At 40.6% G+C, this 22,500-nt stretch overlaps 1 protein-coding gene across 4 annotated transcripts in view; it reads left to right on the top strand.

Moving 5' to 3' along the window:
- adgrl1a (adhesion G protein-coupled receptor L1a) overlaps positions 1 to 22,500 on the top strand; it is a 211,393-nt gene that overhangs the window by 87,733 nt on the left and 101,160 nt on the right. The gene's annotated exons all lie outside the window — the stretch shown is intronic.

Raw genomic sequence — 22,500 nt, 5'->3', positions numbered from 1 at the left:
AAATGCACCTGCTCATTCATTTATTTTAAAAAAACAAGAAATAACAAAAATATTAAAATATGTCCAGTGGAAAAAAATACTAGAAAAGCACACATTCATTCATTTATTTAAAAAAAAAGAAAGAAAAAATATTCATTTATGTTTAATAAAAAAATCATAGAATGTTCATTCATTAAAGTTACAAAACAAAAAATATAAATTATGTTCAATATAAAAAAATGATAGAGAAGTACATGTTCATTCATTCATTTAAAAAAAACCATGTATTATGTTTAATAGAAAAAAAATAGAAATGTGTTCATTCACGTGTTATTTAGAGAGAGAGAGAGAAAGAAAGAAAGAAAGAAAGTAGAAACTGTAGATATTTTTTATTAAGTTTGTTGTGAAGAGACTTTAAGGCCTTTTTCTGGCTGCACTGCAGGAGTGTGAGAGGTGTGTGATCTGTGTGTGAAGATTTTCCTGAAGGCGAAACTGAAGTAAAGATTCCGTCTGGAAGTGTGAGGAGGTCAGATACGCTCAGGGCCGAGGCAGAGAAACTAAATCATAAAGTAGACACGGAGGAGTGGAATCTGCAGCACAGGTCAGCGGGATGAAGACCAGGACCAGGTGAAACTCACTGAGACCAGAGCTCTGTTTCAAACCAGCCTCTTTCTCTCTAGAGCTTCGCTTTTTTTTAAGGTTCTGTTAAAAACTGATTTTTCTGAAGGTTTTTTTGTGCTGTAATATTAACATAAACGTAAATACATAAATCATAGATTTACATAAATCTCCCGGACCTCATCGGAGGGAAATCTGCCAGAAGACTCGAAAGATGTCTGAAAGACTCCTAAAGACGAGTGTAGAGATGAGCGTAGATTTATTTTTATATAAAATGTAACACGACTTTCACGAATTATGACTCTGCACCGATCAGCCATAACATTATGACCACTGAGAGGTGAGGTGAATAAGTCTGATGATCTCCTCATCATGGCCCCTGTTAGTGGGTGGGATATATTAGGCAGCACGTCAACATTTTGTCCTCAAAGTTGATGTTAGAAGCAGGAAAAATGGACAAGCGTAAGGATTTGAGCGAGTTTGATGAAGGGCCAAATTGTGATGTCCAGACCACTGGATCAGAACATCTCCAAAACTGCAGCTCTGGTGGGGTGTTCCCGGTCTGCAGTGGTCAGTATCTATCAAAAGTGGACCAAGGAAGGAACAGTGGTGAACCGGCGACAGGGTCATGGACGGCCAAGGCTCATTGATGCATGAGGGGAGAGAAGGCTGACCCGTGTGATCCGATCCAACAGACGAGCTACTGTTGAAGAAGTTAATGCTGGTTCTGATAGAAAGGGGTCAGAATACACAGTGCAGGACGGGTCAGGGCTGTTTCAGCAGCGACCAACACAATATTATTCAGGTGGTCATAATGTTATGCCTGCAGTGCAAATGAGAGAGTAAAACTGGGAGTTTTCTCAGTGTGGAAGGGGCAAATAAATACATGTATTATATTAATAGAAAAAAACAGAAATGCATTTGTTTGTTCATAAAAATAAAAAAAGAGTGGTTATATAATCGTACATGTTCATTTGTGTATTTAAAAAAAATAATAATTAAAAACTTGAATTATGTGCAGTAAAAAAAATGTATAAAGACGTTTCTTGCAGTTAAAAAAAGGCAATGCAAATAAATAAATAAATAAATAAATAGTATTGAAACAATTAAAAATTGACTCACATTCAGCAAAACCAATCGAGGAAATTTAGCCACATGAAAATTTTATTTATTTATTTATTTATTTATATTATTTTGCTTATTGCAAATGAAGTTTAAAACAAAATCAGATCAGAAAAAAAACATCAAGCATTGGCGTAGCGTGTTTCTGTGTGAAAGGCGTAAAGATAATTTTAAGCTTTAGTTTCAAATAATGAATAAAATGAATAAAAAGTCTTTTAAAAAGAAAGCAAGTCTGAGAAGAAGAAGAAGAAGAAGAAGAAGATTATACAGAATATGAAACTGAACAGATTTAGCATTCAGATGAATATTAATGAGTCGGAAATGTTCTACTCAAGAGTCTTGAGGGGAAAAAAAAGAAAGGAAAAGGTTCTCCGACTTGGACACAGTGTGTTCTAGAAACTTCTTAATACAGAAGTGTGTGTGAGATCCTGAACCTCCAGCACGAGCGTTATATAAGACTGCAGTAACATTTTCACTATATGATCGTAAGGTCAGTAAAGTGAGTTTCCTCCTGTTTTTATCGTGTCCATGATGATGTTTGAGCGTCTTTGTCATGTCTCACTCCACAGTGGAGGTTAATATGAAGCTCATATGAAAGTAGACACTCAGGAACTTAAAGAATTTATAGAGTTTCAGAAGGATTTCAGATTTTTCACTAGGGGCGATATATTCATAGAAAAGTTTCAGGTTTGTATCTTCAGAGTAAATGTTGAGATCAAACCCATTTCTTCTCTCTGAGATGTTCTCCAAGGGCTTGTTCATCTAAAAAGCAGCTCAGATTTCATCTTCAACCAGAAAAATTCTGTGTAAGGTTCTCCAACAGAGGGAAAAACACGCGGCTAAAACACACTGAAAGCTAAACAGACTGGTTTTAGATCAGACTCACAGAGAGAACATCATTCAGTTCTTTATACTGAGTGAAAACATCCCATAATAAAGGATTATTAAATATTCAGCTTATTCTGTATAACATGTAGAAATATCTGACCATGATCTGTTACCAGTCCAGGCATTAGTTATCTCTGACTCCAGGTGCCTCTCAGTCAGCTCCATCAAACCCTGTTAGATGATTCAGAATGCAGAATCATCTTGTGGTCAATCAGCACAAACGGATCCAGGTCACACCTCTAGGCATCTCCTTCCACTGGTGTCCTGTAGGCTTTGATGCTCAACATTCTTCTGGAGGTTTATGTTTCATATGTTAGCTTTTTTTTTCTAACTGACCATCCCTCGGTGGTGGAATGAACGTCCAGCCTCTATTCATCTAATCCACTATTCATCATTAACACTTAACTAATGCCTACTAGCTTGTAACTTGGAATTAATTAACTAGTCCCCACTCTAAAAAAACAAAAATGTTGATGAATCGCTTCGTTTGTATTTCCTAATATGAAAATATAAATGTAGAATATTCCTAGGACCAGGCTGAGGTTTTGACTGGTCCAGAGAGAAGATCCAAGTATGTCCTCATATGGAAATGTAACTCCCAGGACCAGGATGAGGTTCTGGCTGGTCCAGAGAGAAGATCCAAGAATTTTCTCATATGCAAATATAAATGTAGAACACTCCCAAGACCAGGATGAGGTTCTGACTGGTCCAGAGAAAAGGTCCAAGTATTTCCTCATATGAAAATGTAAAGTAGATTACTCCCAGGACCAGGATGAGGTTCTGTCCAGAGAGAAGATCCAAACATAGTTCCAGCTTTCTACATTTCTGAGGAATGAGTGCATGTAGCTGGATGGATAGATTTCTTCGTTTATTGGTAATAAATTTGATAATTTTTTTAATGGCACAACTCTGAGGAATAGCTGGAAATAGAACACAGACGTCTCCTGGAAACAGTTTTTTCATCCGTCTTTACGGATAGTGAGATATTCATAATCATACAAAGAAATCAATCGAATAAACGCAGAGATTGTGAGTCGCTCTTTCTCTTTTTGCGAAGTCTTGCCTCAAGGTTCGAAAGTTTCGAAGAGTTTGCATCAGACACAGGAAACGGCAGAAGGTGAAAACTGTGTCGGTTTCTGCAGCAGAGACGAGTGGGAGGAGCCACAGGCTTCACTCCTCTACAACAGACTCAGACTCTCTGATTCAGCTGTTTATTATTAGCTCTTTGTGTTTAAGCTGCGAGGATGAAGTGAGTGCAAAAGAGGCAGAGGTCACTACAGGTCAAAAGAGGCAGAGGTAATTAGAGGTAAAAAGAGTCAGAAGTTACATCACTAGAGGTAAAAAAAGAGTCAGAGATCGCTACAGGTCAAAAGAGGCCGAGGACATTAGAGGTAAAAAAAAAAAAAAGAGTCAGGGGTCATTAGAGGTCAACAGAGTCAGATCTGAGTAAAAAGATTCCGAGATCACTACATGTCAGGATACTAGAGGTAAAGAGTCAGGATACTAGAGGTAAAGACTGAGGTCACTAGAGGTAAAGAGTCAGGATACTAGAGGTAAAGATAATTACAATCTAAAGCCTGATTTAAGCTTAAACCTCTCACAAATCCATACGGAGTCTGTGTTGTTGTTGTTGTTGTTGTTTTTTCCAACAGTTATAAAGGTCTGTACTTCTGTTTTTTTTCTTTCTTTCTCTTGCAGCAACTTCTCGTACCTTTCCGTCTTAACTCAGAACTCTTGGGGCTTTTTTTGGAGTGTTTGTGTGTCTTGGGGACGTCTTATTTAAGCCGATTTGACAGAACTGGTGGGTTCAGGGAGAGAAAATAAATAAATAAATAAAATAAATAAAGTAAATAAATAAATAAAATACATAAATAAAGTAAATAAATAAAATAAAATAAATAAATAAATAAAATGTTAAAAAATTCATGTCCCCTAATCAGCTTGTTAAAGCAAGTGACTCTCGACTCTAACTTTCTGCTCCCTGCTCTGTGCTAGTTTACTCAGTTTACACAGTCACAGTGAATGACATGACCATTATTGCGCTAAAAAAAAAGGAAAAAGTTTGGAGTTGCGAAGTGGTGAGAGAGTGGGAGTTTAATTATTCTCAGCTGGGAGCGGTGCGCAGGTAAAAAGGAGGCAGGATGGAGGAGGTTGTTCCCCCGCCTGTTCTCATTCACAATGGGTAGAGGCGTTGCTATTTTAAAACACGCTTCTCGAAAAATCTCCTCATACTGTCATGTTGAAATCCCAACACGCCTGTTCCAGCCCCGGACCATAAAGCGGCGGGAACGAGGAAGGAGGAACGGGGTCAGGTGCGTGCCGGATATCGCGACTTTTTGCGTCAGAGTAATTGACCGTTGTATAACCTTTGACCTTGAAACCTTGTGTTTGGTTACCGTCGCCATGGAATACGACTCGATGATATTTAACATGAGATCCGCTGATGGCTAGGTGTGTGTTGTTTTCAAAAAAATCTCCACTCGAAAAATCTAGCACTTATCATCTCTGGTGGGCGTGGCCTCTTTTGCGATTAATAAATGTTATGCTAGGTATTTGTTTTGTTGGACAGATTAGACTAGCAAAGCAGCAAGGCTAGCTGGTTGAAGTGCTAGCTTAGTGGTGAAGGTGTTGGACTAGGTTGTGAGTTTGAATCCCAGCTCCACCCACTGCTGGGCCCCTGAGCAAGTGTAAAAATGAGATAAATTGTAAGTCACTTCGGATAAGGGCGTCTGCCAAAATGGCATAAATGTAGCTGTACTAGCTACACGCTATAATGGCTTCTTAATAATGTGAAGATGTTTTTCTCCCATTGTTCTGTTTGTACAGGAAGGAAGTGCGAGTAGAAACTAAAGTTTGTAGGGAACGAAGGAAAGGGAATGTCGGAGCGCACGTGCCGTAGATATCACTTCGGCTAATTCGTTGTACACACAGAATGAAAAGTCACACATGTTTTGCTGGTGGAAAAGTTAAACAAATTCCGAACTCTAACATCCAGCAGCCAGAGCACATGCAGTAGAGCCTGCGTCACAGGTTTACATTTTTTGCAGTTGTTTTCGAGAAAATTTCACGCAGAAAACAGAAAGAGAACTGAAGACGATGTGGATGTAGATCAGAGCTGCTTCATTTTCTTAGATTTCCTTCAAGTTGTTCAAATTTCTGACGCCGAGAAACAAATGACACCAAAAAAAAAAGAAGAAGGGGGAAAAAAATCGACTAAAGTCTACGGCTCAAAATAAATAAATAAGTAAATAAAATAATAATAAAATAAATAATAATAAAAGTAAATAAATAATTTCTGACACTGAGAAACAAATGACAGCAGAAAAAGGGAGGAAAAAAATTAGACTAAAATCTATGGCTAGCAAGACAGAAAGAAAGAAAGAAAGAAAGAAAGAAAGAAAGAAAGAAAGAAATTAATAATAATTAAAATAAAATAAAATAAATAATTTCTGACGTCGAGAAACAAATGACACCAAAAAAAGGAGGAAAAAATCAATTAAAATCTATGGCTTAAAATAAATAAATAAATTAATTAATTCATTAATTAAATAATAAAATAATTTAATAAAATTAAATAATAGATAAATAAATAAATAAAACATTTTATCTGATCCATTTGACTGTTAGATTAGATTTTAGTTTTAAAGCCTGCTGTATGACTTCTAAACTCTCAGCCATAATTTAATATATCAACCCTCCCGTGTGTGTGTGTGTGTGTTCTGACACCAGCGCTGTTAATGTTAACGTGGGTGTCAGTCAAGCTGCTAACACCAAACCACTCTTGTAAATTATAAACAAGCCTTAAGCACATAAACACACACACTTATGCACAGAGGATGAGAGGATGAAGCAGAGAGAGAGAGAGAGAGAGACTCGGATCAGTGCACAAAGAGGTTAATTAAGTGTCTAATGCAGTGGCAGGGCAGCCGCTTGACACTCCTCCTCTTTAACAGGTTTATGGACATGTCTGGGTTTCTCCTGCGCCTTCACGCTCTCCTCCGTTCCACACATGTAACTACAAACGGATAAAAAGTGTGACCTTAAGTAACCCCGGGCGAGTCGCTGTTCAGGAACACGACCCCTCAGGACGCGTTTCCTCAGGGAAACTGCAGCATGATGCATGCGCAGAGGCTGCGTCTCAATCCGCTAACTAGCTAACACCATTTTAAGGGCGGGTTTAAAGTGCTGTGGGAGGTTCGTTCTCTAAAATCTCCCACAATGCACTGCAGAAATCAGGGAGCTCACTATCCGTGCTCATGGCGTTCGACTCAGTCTTAAACGAGTGACTGATATCATTTCATCAAAAAATAATAGATGAAAGATATCATTCCTACATGTTGTCAATAAATACCAGCGGTCTGTCGTCATGGCGATGGAGTGTTCTGATGTGTAGTAAACCAGGGTTCAGGTACGGCGTAAGCTGATCTGTCTTTGATTTCCTCTCTTGGTGTTGTGTGATGTGAGACATGACCTCATCATGACCTCATCGAGATGTGATGATGTGACAGTTAACAGAGAAATGGAGAAACAAAGAGACAAAAAGACACCATTCAGTAGATATATAAAGATGATAGATAGATAGATAGATAGATAGATAGATAGATAGATAGATAGATAGATAGATAGATAGTCCAGTTTGTTCCGTGTTTTCATACGTTTGTATTGTTTACATTCCCACGTGTGTTTTGTTTTGATTCACGTCACATCTCCGCCCCTTTTTGCCACATCCTGTCACTTGTTGTTGCTCTAATGTTCTGTAATTAATCCCAGCTGTTTGGTGTTTTCTCTTTGATCAGTCTGTGTATTTAAACCCCAGGTGTTCTGTACTCAGTGTGAAGTACGTGTTCTGTCGTTACAGAGTCAGGTGATTCCTCGTGTTTACTCAGGTCTCTGATCCGCCTCCTTCTGTGTTTTCGCCTCTGCCTAGTCTGTGGAATCCGGTTTGTAGAACAAGCTTTGTCCGCTGTTCCTATTAAACTGTCCACTCGTCTCTCTCTCTCTCTCTCTTTCTCGCTCTCTCTTACTCTCTCTCTCACTCTGTGTGTGTGTGTGTGTGAATCATGACATGTTACAGTCATAGGAGAGTATAATATAGTAACACTATCACCCATCAGACAGGGTTCTGTATGGAATGTGAGCCAGTCAGTCGGTCAGACAGTCAGTCAGTTTTATTGTTAGTTTCCACACATCTGCATTTTATTCACAGCAGTCATATTGTTCAGCCTCCCATCCATATTTATATTCAGTCAGTCGGTCAGTCAGTTGGTTAGTCAGTTGGTCATTCATCTGTCAGTCAGTAAGTCGCTGGTCAGTCAGTCAGTCAGTCAGTTGGTCATGCAGACAGTCTGTTAGTCAGCTGGTCAGTCAGCCAGTCGGTCAGTCACACAGTCATTCAGTCAGCTGGTCAGTCAGTCAATCAGTTTTATTGTTAGTTTCCACACATCTGTACAGCTGTCAAATTATTCAGCCTCCCATCCATATTGATATATATTTATATTATATATATATTTATATTTATCTATGTGTTTTTCCCTTTCCTTGTATAGATAATTCTATTTTGTTTTGTACTGAGACTAGTTTTATTGTTTTCTATATTAATTCTATTCTTATTCTAATTTTTAGATCAAGGTGTGCGGAAGACATTTCACTGCATGTCACTGTGTGTGGCCGTGTACGTGACAAATAAAATGAATTGGAATTAGAGTTTGGATTTGACTTTGAAATGGAATTGGAATTTGACTTTTAATCGAATTTTTGAATTTTGTCTGTCTTTACTCTACAGTACAAAATATCAAGACATCAACAAAGCAACCTAAAAACAACACAATACATAAAAACCAGTCTAAAAATATATACAATATACACAAACCCACACACACACACACACACACACACACACTCTCTTCCTATATGTAGATATCTAAGCGCCCATGTCCACACCTCCTCCTACACCCACCGTTCATGACTGAGCGCTTGATATCCTAACAGTGTCCGACACACGGCGTCTGATCTGCAGTCTGATTGTCTGAAGCGTCTCCCTGAGGGTGACCTCTGACCCTGGAGGTGACCTCTGACTCCACTTTCAAACAAACCTTTCTGTTTTACTTTTATTGTCTGAATGATTTCATATATCTGTCATTTATCTGCCTGTGTGCCGTATCTCCGCTGCTTTTACTGCATTACTCAAAACCCTCTGCTTTAGTTTTTTCCACTCAGATCGATCGCTACCTCAATTTTATAATCTCCCAACAAGATGCTATGCTAGTAAACCTTTGCTTTGTGGAGATTACAGCGTTTCATGGTCAGATGGCTCTTAACTTCAGCTCTGGAGCTCCTGAACAGCTAATATGTCTGACGTTAGTGTTATTAGCAAACACAGGACAGCTTAGCTAGCATCTTAGCCTGAAATAATGCATCCGGAACGTTCTACTGGGGTACTGGGGTATTCTGAGCAGTCGCTTTGAATTTTATGTTACACATCAAGGCCACTAGAAAGTCGTAATTACGAGCGTGAGACTCCGGATGATCTTTAAGCTCCGGGTTTCTGAATCCGGAGGTGTGTCAGTCGGATAACACGGCAAAATCGTGAATTTATCGAAATCGTACCGTCTCTGAAGCTGGCGGTTGGTTTATGAGGCACATTATCAACCTGGTTAACATTTAAGCTCCGATATGAGAGAAGTGGTCTGATTTGTGATGTCACACAGGCATTTTCTTTATAGACTAAATAGATTTGTTTTATTTTTAGTCGCCTCGTAAAACAGCCAGGATTCAGCAGGACAGGAAGGATCCACTGTAAGAGTATTAGCATAGACGAGATCGGAATTAATCTTTAATCATCTGAAAATAAACACAGATCAGTGATAAGTCACCGAAGCCTTAGTCACGTAAAAAACAATGCTATTTTTTTCCCATATTGGCATCTGTTTGTTATGAAAACGAAGGAATTTTTCCCTCCTTTTTCCATCAGGCATTCTGTATGGCCTACCCCAGGCTTATATAATCCCCTGGCTCACTGGGGTCCTGATCCTAATCCTCCCACTTCCTGTGTCCTGCTGACCGGAGCCTGGGACATGGCAGATTGAGGATGAGGAGACACTTAAGTGTGTGCTGTGATGAGTTTTGTCCCTGTGTGTGTGTGTGTGTGTGTGTGTGTGTGTGTGTGTGTGTGTGTGTGTGTCCTGTTATCAGAGTGTGTGTAATTGGGTTCGGTGTGGGAGATGGCACTAGGGTCCGTGCTGTCCGTAAAGCTCTCGGGTCTCTCTGTACCCTTCAGCCTGCGCTCCTGAAGGTGACTGCTAAAAGTGCCTTTGTTTTCTTATCTCACACACACACACACACACACACACACACACACACACTCCTCTCAAGGCATGGCAGGAGTTAATCAACATGGACGAGGGGTTTCTCTATCTGACACACACTCCGTCTCCGTATCAGGCTCTTTCTTTATTTCCCCCCTCTGTCTTTCTGCTACTATCTCTCTCTCTCTCTCTCTCTCTCTCTCTATATATATATATATATATATATATATATAATCTATCTATCTCAGTGGCGGGCCGTGCATTTCACTGGTGTCCTTCCTGCATTAATCCACCTCTATACCATCGTTATGACGCCACAGCAATAGATACTAATCAACCATTAAATAACAAAGTAAAAAAGAAATTATTCTACAGTATTTCACACCTCACAGGGAATAGTCAATTTTATTACGGTTACTTTTCTCAAAAAAGACATTCTTGATGACGTATGCAGCAAACTGCAATCTCCGGAGGACGCAGCATCCGAAATGAGACACAGAGAATATAGAAACACTGTATAACTGCGCTGTGTCACAGGCTCTTGTAGAGAACATGAATAACATTACATTACAAACAGCAAATTAACACGATTCAGTCTCACAAGTTTCCTTTCACTGCAGCAAAAAAAAATAACCCACAGCCCACCCCGGGGATCTGGAATGAAGGCAAACTGAAAACCCAGAAAAAAAGAAAACCCAAAAGCATAAATGGTTCTTGAAAAAGCTTACCAACTATTTTGAAGAATCAAAAGGATTTTCTTGAAAAGTCCGCCTTGAAAATGTATTTGTAAGGACGTCTGCGACCAAATCGATTTCTTCTCCTCTGTCAGCCATTGTGAGTTAAAATATATATATTTTATTTAGTTTGTGCGGTTCACTGCCTCTGACTGCTCCAATTATCCAATCAAAAGACGTGAAATTGCTGATGTAATTGCATGCCTGCTAGAAGGCCCCCTTGACACCAACTCCAAATCTGATTGGTTAATGGAACAGTTTCATTGCCACTTATTTTAAGCTCCGGGCGCCTGCACTATTGATTCTGAAGGCCTTAAGGCAGATTTCTTTCACCCTGGTAACACATGATGTCATCCACTGTCTGAAATATGATTGGATAAATACTCTTATCATAAATATACACTACTGGAAGCAGCGCAACCAAGAGAAAAGCTGAGAAATGTAGAGAATAGACTACTGGGAATAATTTAATACACATTCATGGAAAATATATTAAATATATTAAAATGCAAGTCAGTGATTCAGATCACTGCTGTTTAGGCCAGCAGAGAAGGACTTTCTGACACTGACAGTCTGCCACTGATATATATATATATATATATCTTTTAATCTCTCTCTCTCTCTCCGTCTCTCTGTCTCTCTCTCTCACGGACAGTAGGTACTCCAGGACCTGATAGCTAAAACGGAGCTGCGTCACACGGCAGTCATTTGAATTGTTCATTAGCAATAATAACAGACGTTGTTAATAACAGTAACAGAAAAATTTTGGTTCTTGAGAAAATAAATTATCACACACACACACACACACACTCCGTCTCTCAGTTCTGGATGAGTTTCAGTTTTAGGTTTTTACCTCCACGGTTTGGCTCGAGACTCTCACTTCTCACATCACTTTGGGCAGCAGCTCAGAAAAACTCATAATCCTCCTCCTCCTCCTCCTCCTCATCATCATCATCATTTTAGCTTCTCGTTAAGCGTAACTTCCTGTAGCCGCCACGCCTGGTTTCTGCCTTGTTTTATCTCAAGATCAACTTCTTTTTTTCTATTAGCTTCTCTTAGCTAATAGTGTTATAGGTGCATCAAACAAGTGGTCATGTGGTATACCGGAAGTAAGCATGGTTAAACTAAATTTGATATTGATATTCTGATCAATTATGTCACTGTATCTTTATATCATTTTATTTGTTTTCTTTTCTTTTCTTTTTTTACATTTGTATTAATTTTTAGAAATATATTTCATTATAAATAAATACTATATTTGGCTGGTTTGATATTGAAATTTAATTATTAAACATTAAAAGTAAACATTAACTGAATTTTAAAATTTGTCATTTTTATTCTGTTTGTTTTTTTTTACATTTCTGTAAAGCTGCTTTGAGTAAAATTTCCATTTTTAAAAGAGCTGAACAAAAAAATTAAATAAAAAAAATGGATATTTAAAATAGTTTTTATTATTTTTGCTTGCATTTTGTTCTTTTGAATATATTTTTATTAAATCATTTAAATCAAATTTTATTATTATTTATAATTAAAAAAAAAAAAAAAAATATATATATATATATATATATATATATATATAATTTAGACATTTTAAACCGTCTATAATTTTTTATTTATTTATTTATTTATTTATTTATTTATTTTTAAATGCAACATTGGAGGAAATTAGTTCAGTGAGGAGACGCAAATTTCATCGGCAGCTTAATTTACAGCCTGCTTTCTCAGGCTAGCATTAGCGAGCTAGATGTAAAGTTTGAAACCAAATTTCAACGATTTCTGGGTGAAGTTCTGCTCCTGCATCGACTCCATGCCTTCACCCTTCCACTGGGTCACCCAGGACACTTCACTTAAGCTAATGGAGTCCTGAGGATTTCCCGAGGGGGGGACCGGGTGAAGGTTATTGAAACCGGGGTGGGCGGGGTGGCAGCTACATCACTCGCTCTTCCCATCAGCACTCCGGTGTGAGTTCGGCACCGTTTCTCCTCTGTACTTCATCAGCGCCTCAATTAACCACGTCACGTCCAGTGCACGCTGAGAATGAGAGTGTAGCAGAATACAAATAACATGTAGTGTTACCTATTCCTAGTGCGAAACCGCTCGGGTCTGGACACAGATAGAATTGGAGACACGGTTAGAGGAGAAAGGAAATTCCGAATACGGTTATTTATCGATTTGTTTATTATAAATAATTCATATCATTCATAACAATCCATGAATCTCCAAGCTTCATAACATTCAGGTATTTTGTTTAACGGTATATTTTGTTTTTTTTGTCACTTTGTCGGAGGATGCTTCGTCGATTTTTTTATATATTTAGTCATTTTCCATTTTATTTTTTAATAAATAAATAAATTTATTTATTATGCTGTGATCATGTGTATGTGCTTCTCTGTCTCTCTCTTCTTTTTTTAAAATTTTTTTTTAACTCATCCTAATTTATTGATTTGATTTGATATTTTTCCCCCTGGCTTTTAGAAATCCATTGGCTGATTAATTATTCAGTGTTCCACAGAGAGCGGCGGAAAAAGCGATGACGTTCTCTCTCTCCGGGTGGAAAAACGAAACCTCGCTCATCATCGGCGTATCGTCCGCAAATAGGCGAAAATCCTCCTCCAAACACGCCGCTAATCAATAACCGTGGTGAGGAGAGAGCGATGGAGCATTAGCGGCTCGTTTCGCTGCACGCTTGTTTGTTTTCGGCGCGGATACCAAACCCTCAGAGCCTTATTAGAAGCCGTTTGACATTTCAGCCTTTAATGAACTCATTATCAGCGTATGTTAATGGCGGTGTGGCAGGATGCGGCTCTGAGGCCTGATGGTCTGCCGGCGTCCTGCGTCCTCGAACGTCGTCTCTGTGTCTGCGTGCTTCGTGTATTGTGTATTGTGTGTGTGTGTTCGTGTTTGTGTGTCTGAGACCCTTGCTCTCTCCACCCTCAGGCTTTAATTACTGCATTTGGATAATGAGTCAAATCCAATCAGCCTTCTCCTCTGCTCTTAATTAGTATGGAGCTTCCGTCACGGAAGACGCCCGTCTCGCCTCCTTCACACCGGCTGCCCCAGAGTCACGCTCACGCCCTCGCCTCCTCCCCTTTCACCTCCACACTTCATTCACACACACACAGATGAAAGCATGGGGAAGAGTTAGAGAAAGAGTAGAAGGTGTGGGTCACTTTTAGTATACTGTATTAAATGCACACACAGGATCTGTAACTATGACGACAAATTATAGAATTTTAAATAGAAATTGCTGATTTTTTTGTTTTACGTCTAACAACTGAAAATGGGGCTGATTTGGATTTTCTGTTAAATTTCACTTTTGACATTATTCATGAATTTGTGACAAAAACTTCTGGATAAATTACTGAAATAGTTAAAACATTTTTTTAAATAATTTTATTAGAATTTTTTGCCCTGTGCATCTTAGTTATCAAGTGCGTGGTTTTCTGGGGTGTGGTTATCAGCTGGACTAGATATCAAGGGTGTGGTGGTCAGTGAGAGTAGTTATAAAAGTCTGAGTAGGAGTGGTTAGTTATCATAAGGCGTGTTTTTCAGGGGTGGGGTTATCATTATCAAGTTCTGGGGTTCTGATTATCAAGGTCATGTCTATTGGTTATTAACAGGAGTGATTATCACAGAGTGTGGTTATCCGGGGGGCGTGGTTATCAGCAGGTGGGGTTATCAATTGGCGTGATTAACAGGGGCCATGGTCATCAATGGAATGGTTATCAGGAGGTGTGGCTAGCATGGGTAGAGTTATCAAAAGATGTGGTTATCAGGAGGTGTGCCTATCAGAGAGTGTAGTTATTAGGGGGTGGGGTTATTAGGAGGTTTGGCTATCAGAAGATGTGGTTATCAGGGGTGTGGTTATCAGGGTTGTGGCTAACAGAGAGTGTGGTTATCAGAGGGTGGGGTTATTAGGAGGTTTGGCAATCAGAAGATGTGGTTATCATGGGATGTGGCTATGAGGGTGTGTAGTTATCATAGAAAGTGGTTATCAGAGGTGTGGTTATCAGGGGTGTGGTTATCAGGGGTGTGGTTTTCAGGTGGTGTGGTTTTCATAGGATGTGGTTGTCGGGGGTGGGGTTACCAGGGGTGTGGATATCAGGGGGTGTGGTTTCATGGTATGTGGTTATCAGAGTGTGGGGTGATCAGGGGTGTGGTTATCGGGGGTGTGGATATCATGGGTTGTGGTTATCAGGAGCGTGGGTGTAACTCGTCATGTCACACTATTTTATGTTATTAAGGTTTCTGCTGAAAGGCCTATTTAATAATAATGGTTTCTTTTAGTTTACAGTAAATCCAGCTACTCTTCTCCCAGGCACATGTAAAATCCCATATCACATGCCCAGTGCTAGCCAGGATCAGTTAGCTGATTAGCCTAGTATGGTGATCAGGTGTAATATTCTCAGTGATGTGGGGGACATAGAGTTTGGTGTAACTCTGGTGATGAGGAAGTTGTTTCTCTGAGCTGCTCATGTGACTTGACTGCGTTTAGCGGCGGTTAAAGCGGGACATCGCATAGCGGTCTCAAATTATTCTAATATTAAATATTTTTAGTTGCATTGCGACGCTGGAAAATTGCCATTGAAATACTTTTAATTAAACATATCAGAAATCTTTTGATATTTACTCGCATTTACTTCGACTTTTTCATCCAACTTGTGAACAAAAAGAAAGGAAAGAAAGGAAGACATTTGACGTCACTCTGCTATTTTCTGCTATTAAAGGATCGTTTTCAGCTTTGGAAGCTCCTCAGTGACTAAAAAGCGCAGACTACAGATCTTTTTATAAGCGAACCCTTCCCATAGGGTTACCTGTAAGACATGCACTGGGGGGTTGAGGGAAAAACTCTGCAGGCGGTCCATGTACACTGTTCTGTATTATTCACAGGGAAAGAGGAGCACCGTGAAAGAACACGGAGTAATCGCTTACTTTTTTATCTTTATTCAGGTTTTTACTTAGAGAAAAAAAGAGGCAAAACATTTGTCTATTTCCTGAAAATGGAGGTCTTTTTGGTTTGGATTATTGAGTGTCTGTGCTGCAGATAGTGTGTGTGTGTGTGTGTGTGTGTGTGTGTGTGTGTGAGTGAAGCTTCTGTCAGTTTTCTTGCGCCACTCAGCTAATCCAGTGGTGATGGAGGAGAAAGCGACAGAGGCCTGCGGGGCCCAGAACGCAGATAAAGATGAAGTCTGATAAAGAAAAAGACACTGGAGGACAGAGATTAGCCAGAGACGCTCGCTAGCTGGATGCAGAAAACTCGGGGGAAATAACAGTGGCCTGCGTGGACGAGTCTATCGAGTATGCGCACATGTGCGTGTGTGCGTGTGTCTGCATGTGTAAGCAAGAATGGGTCAGTAAGCACATTTAGCATGTGCGGCTAGGCAGGTGTGTGTGTGTGTGTGTGTGTGCATATGTAAGCAGGAATGGGTTTGTAAACACATTTAGTATGTACGACTGGTCAGGGGTGTGTGTAGGCATAATCTGCATTTTAAATCTTATTGGTTATAGTAGCATTGGCTCTGATATACGAGTGCATTGAAATGCGTCTCTTTTCAACTGATATTAAATGTGTCATAGGTGCATTCACACCTGTATCGCCCGGATACAGGATTTAATCTTAATATTCATATTGCCAATATTTCACACAAGCTGTGTTGAAACAGTATTAAGTGATGCTGCTCAGGTATCTGGTTGCCACAGTGATGCGAACAAAAGACATTAATGTCTATATGAAACTATAGGTACAAAAGTGTTCTCAAAAGTGTTCAGTAGGGTTGAGTCATAGTCAGGGCTGTGTGCTGGACCCTTTTGTTTTTCCACTCCAACCTAAACCTCTACACCATGTCTTCAGGGAGCTTGGGGGCTTTGTGCACAAGGGCGTTGTCATGCCTAGGAAACTTGCTTCCTTCATACAGCGTACAGAGACATTCTTTACGACAACGTATGTCCAACTTTGTAGTAACAGTTTGAGGAAGAATCACGTATGGAGTGATGGTCAGGGGTGCACATACTTTTGACCATATATTGTATGTATATACAATATACTGTATACTGTTGTCTGAACTAGCGTGTATTCTCAGCTCATGCTCAGCATCCCTGGTATAAGCTGCATATATACTGTGACCCTGACCAGGAGACACTGCTTACTGACGATGAAGGAACGTAAAACCACGAGGTCACAGTAAATCTTGGAGTCAGAATATACATTCTGTTTCTACTGATATACAGCAAACATCATCACAAGCCAACTTTAGGCACAGAAGAAGTCTTACTGAGCAGGAAACAGGATCTCTGGTCCTGTTGGTTACAGGGGTATCAGGAACAGGAACTTTGGCCCTGTTGGTTACAGGGGCATCAGGATCAAGAACTCTGATCCAGTCGGTTACAGGGGCATCAGGAGCAGGAACTTTGGTTCTGTTTGTTATAGGGACACGGGTGACAGGTACTGCAGTGTAATTGGTTACAGGGGCATCGGGAGCAGGAACTCTGGTCCTGTTGATTACAGGGGCATCTGGAGCAGGAACTCTGGTCCAGTTGGTTACAGGGGCATCAGGAGCAGGAACTCTGATCCAGTTAGTTACAGGGGCATCTGGTAACCAAGATAATCCTTGTTGAGGAATTTGTTTCGTTAGCCAGCAGTGAAGTTGTTGAGCTTGACAGCTCGTAATGAGTAGACGACTAGATATGGGAGGTGTTTGTTTATGTTTATATATTTGAAACTTGGGTATATTGGATAAGACTGAGTCATCCAAGACATCTGCTTACTCATGGTGTGTATGTTTACTGTTTTATGTTTTGACTAGCATGATAACACTATCCATCTCATGCTTAACATATGCGACTGGTTGCAGGACGACATACACCGATTGGAAAATACAATACACAGTAAATTCAGACCAAACACACAGAGGGGAGGGTTTGTTGTATTTTAGCTAGCTACTTGGCTAGCTAGCTAGAGTTATTTGGATAGCTCATCCTGAGATGAGCTGCTTAAAGTAAATATTAATGTTAATAAAATTTGGTTGATTCCATCATCCTCATCATCACACAGTGTGGGTGTTCAGGCATTTTTTCTTTAAATGCAGTGACACCTGTTAAAAGCAGAGATGGTTGTCTTTATTACTCTGTGTGTGGAGAGAGTGAGAGACAGAAAGAGACAGAGAGTGAAGTTCTTGTGCATGTGTGAGTCCTTCTAAGTGTGATTTTCAATACTTGAATGTGTGTATATCTGTCTGTGTGGGTGTGTGTGTAGGTGTGTGTGTACGTGTGTGTGTGTGTATGTGTGTGTGTGATTGCGCTCCTGCAGTGAGGCTGTGTGGGCTCAGTGTAATAGTTTAATCACTAGCCAGAGGTGTGGATCTGTGTGTTCTCTCTATAGGAGAGCTGAGAAAACATGGCTGCACACTGACAGGTGCTAATCCCACTGTGTGTGTGTGTGTGTGTGTGTGTGTCAAGGTGTGTGCAAATGTGCAAAAGGACTGTTGGTGAAGTGTCTACACAATTAAACTTGCTGCAAATGTATAGCTGTAATCTGCATGTGCTTAGTTGCAGTAGTATTGGGGGAAGTAACCCAAGTTATTGGGGCACTGGGGCAGGAAGTGGGGTTCAATTAGTTGCAGTGGAATTGGGACCAGTGTAGTCCAGTTGGTTACAGTGGGGAAGGGAGTGGGGTCCCATTAGTTGCAATGGAATTAGCTTGGGAACTGTGGTGCAACTGGTTAACATAGTATTGGGAAGTAAAGTGGGCTTTAAATGGTTACAGTTTCATTGGGGCAGGGATTTTAGTCTAGTAGTATGCATGAGCACAAGGGACAGGAAGTGTAGAACAACTAGGGGCAGGAAGTTAGATTTGATTGGTTGTGGTCCAATTTGTTAAAGTAGCATCAGGGGCCAAAATATAGTCTGTTGTGGTCCACTGGTATTGGTGTTTTTGGGGGTGGAAACTGGGGTGTGACTGATCCCAGGGGCATTACACTAGGAACTGAGTCTCTGAGTCTCAATAGTTACATAGAATTGAGATCAGGAACTATTGCCCTATGTGGTCCATCGGCTTCAGTGGTTTAGAGGACAGATTGGTTGTAGTGGGAATGGTGCAGCACTGGGGGTAGGATCTGTGGACCAGTTGGGGTCTACAGCAGTGGCCCCATCATTTAGAAAGGCATTGGGAGCAGGAACTATTGTACGGTTGTGTATTAGGCAGGGACCACAAAGCTACAGTCTGATTGGTCACAGTGTCCCTGGAGACGGAAACCGAGGTCAGACTGGGAACTGAAATTCGGTCGGTTACAGTGGCACTGGTTACAGAAATTGGTGTTTTTGGAGATAAAAATGCTTTTGATCCAAATGTTGAATGAAGTGTGTGAGAGAATTTTGAAGGTTGTGAGGAGTTGCATTGTTGACTTGAAGGATGTTGGCAGATATGAGCAACAGCTGTCATGTCTATAAATCAAAAAAAAAGTCATGTGGGAGAAGTTGTGGAGAAAAGATTTTGTAAACAAAACAAGAACTTTTTGTGTCAGTGCAGATGTGTGTTGACATGAGTATGTAGCGTGCGATGGGCTCAGTGCCGAGTCCTCAGCAGCAGCACGTCTCTGCGTGGTGTGTGATGCAGTCTCTGTCACACACATGCTCCCTCCCTCCTTGGCTTTCTTCTCCCGCCAGCACTCGGTAAGTGATTTTCCTGTGCCGCCGGCTGAGGCTTTGCAGGGGGAAGAGGATTTAATGTAGCATGGAGGCAGGCAGCTGGGGGAATCATGGAAGTGTGTGTGAGGGAGAGGCAAGACGAGTGCCTAATATTTGAAGTTTGAGAGGAAGCTGAGGAATCCTGAGCAGCTCAAAGGGTGAAGTACTTGACCTTGACCCTGAAGATGATAAATGACTCCTCATGAGCTTAATTTTACCCTGATATTACTTTTGTGCTAATTTTTTTAAATCCTTTAGTCATAAGCACTAGACGTAGAAAAGGGACTTATTTTATGTATTTATAGTACCATGTAGTGGCTAAAAAATTTCACAAGTATGAAATTTATGCATATTAAATAAGATTTTTTTATTATACAATCCTTCTGGTTAGAAATGTAACACAAGCACAAAATGTTCATTACTTCAGTAGTTGCAGGATATAGCTGTATTTGCATCCGGAGAATAATTTGGGGTCCCTTTGTTTACTGTGGCATCTGGGATGGTTACAGTGGCATTAAGGTCAGGAAGTAAATGGGTCAAATGGCTTGTAGGGGCACTGTGGCAGAAACTGTAGTGCAGTTAGGTTCAGGCATGTTGGATGTGGGAACTGTTGTCTAGTTATTTACAGAGGCATTGGGGATGGGAAATATGTTCCAATTGCATACAGGGGCATCGGGAGCAGGAATTGTAGTCTAGTTGTGTACAGAGGTATTGGGAATGGGAACTGTGGTCCAGTTGGTTGCTGGGGCATTGGGAGCAAGAACCATGGTCCAGTTGGTTATGGGGCACTAGGGGCAGAAACATTTGGTACAGGAGCTATGGTCCAGTTGGTTAGAGTGGTATTAGGGGATCTGTGATTCACTTGGCTGCTGTGGTTACGAAAGGTTCAGTATTTAGTAGTTGAATGATGTTGTGCTTAAACTAGTTAAGAGATTGTTAAACCATTTATAAACTCCACTGGACTACGTCAGGCTTCTTAAAATATATCAGTATGTCAAGTCTATATGTTTGCCATGGACCTCTTTTTGCTCTGATGCTTTTGTGAAGCTCTCATCCCTGACCTCCTGTCTTTCAGCATGTCGTAAAGCTCGGCAGGTTCACGGTGAGCTAACCTCAACCACAATGCACAGCCTGAACAAAATCAGCACCATGGACAGTTCCCGAGATACACGCACTCTCTCATCTCTTTTGTCCACCAGTCGGTGCAGCCAGCCGGCGGCCATTTTGTGCCATTTTGTGAGGCCGTGTCTGAAAGCAGAGGCTTTCTGAAAGCTCTCGTGTGCAGACAGAGCACAGCACTCGGTGCCTCTCTCAGGCCCACTCAGCCGAGCGCAGCGATTAACCCAGCCGCACCTCTTTCCACGGCACACGGCTCTCTGCTTCTGTTCCCTCCGGCTAGCACTCTCACTTTTTGTCTCGCTCTGTCTCACTTGTTCTCTTTTCATTTTCTCTCTCTCTCTCTTGCTTACTTTGTGCTCTTTTGATCTCTCCTTCTGCTTCTTTTTCCAACTTTCTCTGTCATTCTTTATCTCCCAGATTTTCTTCTGCTAACACGGCTAACCACTTTGTCCTTCTATTGTCTTTCCCATCTTTCCTTTTCTCCCTCCTCCTTTTCCCTTCTCCCTGGCCTGAAACTTACCGAGTTGTCCTATCCATCACATTCCCTTTTGTTACTCTGGTTTGTTTAAACCTTTGGTTTTCATTCGTTCCCTCGTGGTAGGTTTGTTGTAAGCTATTTAGATTTGGCTCTATCAAACGTGTAAAACTGCTGAGCGACCTCTCAACGAGTTGATTTTAACGGCGTCGATCCTAATTATTTTAATTTTTACTTCATCCACAGTGAATCCGTGTGTAAATCCAGCTATTGGCTCTCACACCTTTATTTTTTTAATGTAACGGTCTCTTGCTGAGGTGATTAACCAATTTATTGACCATCTTTCACAAACACAGATGTAAAAATGCTCTTTAATTCAGGGCTTAACCTTCCAGAAGTCCCGCCCACTGGAAATATCCAGCATATTATTGGTTGTCTCTCCTTAAATATATCCAGCTCCTGGATTCCTCACCAGTGACTGAGGTCACTTCAAAGCTGGATCAAAAAATGAATATAATTTCATAAATCTGACCAAAGCGATGTTCTCTGAGAGTAATCTGCGGCTCTGACGTACATTAAAGTTGTATATTTGTCAATCCTCGTTTCCCAGAAATCTCTCTAAAGGCTGAAGTGTAAATAGTAGCATGCGTAGGAATAGATTGCTAGCTAATGGGTTAATTAGCAGCTTGTATAAATCAACACGCTCAGCTGAAGCCTGACAGGGCCGCTACACGAGCATGACCTCTGGCTGTATGGAGCTGAGATGATAACACCATGTTTTAGTTCATTCCCTGCCATCTCTCTGTGGTTACACTCATAGATTTGCAGTGCATTATGGGTAATCTCCACACACTCACAGTGACTCAGCCTCCATTTAAACCTCAGAGTTCCTGGGTGTTTTTTTTCCCCTCTCTATCTCGTTTGCTTTGGCCTGGATGTGGTGAGTTATCGAGTCTGGTTTTATCCTACTTTTCTTCTTACTTTGTCCTTTTCTGCACTCTTTATCTACACGTTTCTCTTTTCCCGCACAGCTCACAGCTCTCTTCTTCCCTTTTTCGCTGCTTTTCTGGCCTGAATAAAGCATGTTGATGACTCTGTTTCGTCTTTTCTCGCTCTACCTCTCTCATCTTCTCTCCTCTCCTCTAATCTCCTCGCTGTTGTCTGGTTTTCTGCTAACGCAGCACATCCCTGCCTCGTTCTCTTGTTTGTATTGTATTCTTTTCTCCCGCTCGGTGTTTTCACACTCGCCTCAAACGCCGCGACAGGATTGAAGGGTTGATAAAAACGGGACACGGTTTCTACGTCCCTTTATTCTAATCCATTCATCATCCTGGGCAGGGTCAGGGCCGATCCAGAGATGTGGAGCTTTCTTAGGTTGGTTATAGAAAAGAAGCTAGCAACTTTATTTCAGAGGAAATTACATTAAAATTTCACTTGTGCCTTCGTGTCACACATAAACCTTCCCTGCAATGTAATTTCATCAGCTGGGGGAAAAGAAAAACAAAAAAATCACTTGCAACTAGTTGATGCAGTTCTGTTTAGGTTTATTTGAGGTGAACAGAAGCATCAGGTTCCAGAG

Source organism: Hemibagrus wyckioides, linkage group LG24 (genome assembly GCF_019097595.1).
Source record: "Hemibagrus wyckioides isolate EC202008001 linkage group LG24, SWU_Hwy_1.0, whole genome shotgun sequence".
NCBI lineage: Eukaryota > Metazoa > Chordata > Actinopteri > Siluriformes > Bagridae > Hemibagrus > Hemibagrus wyckioides.
Note: the sequence above shows the minus strand (reverse complement) of the source record. Positions and strands in the feature narration are given on the sequence as shown.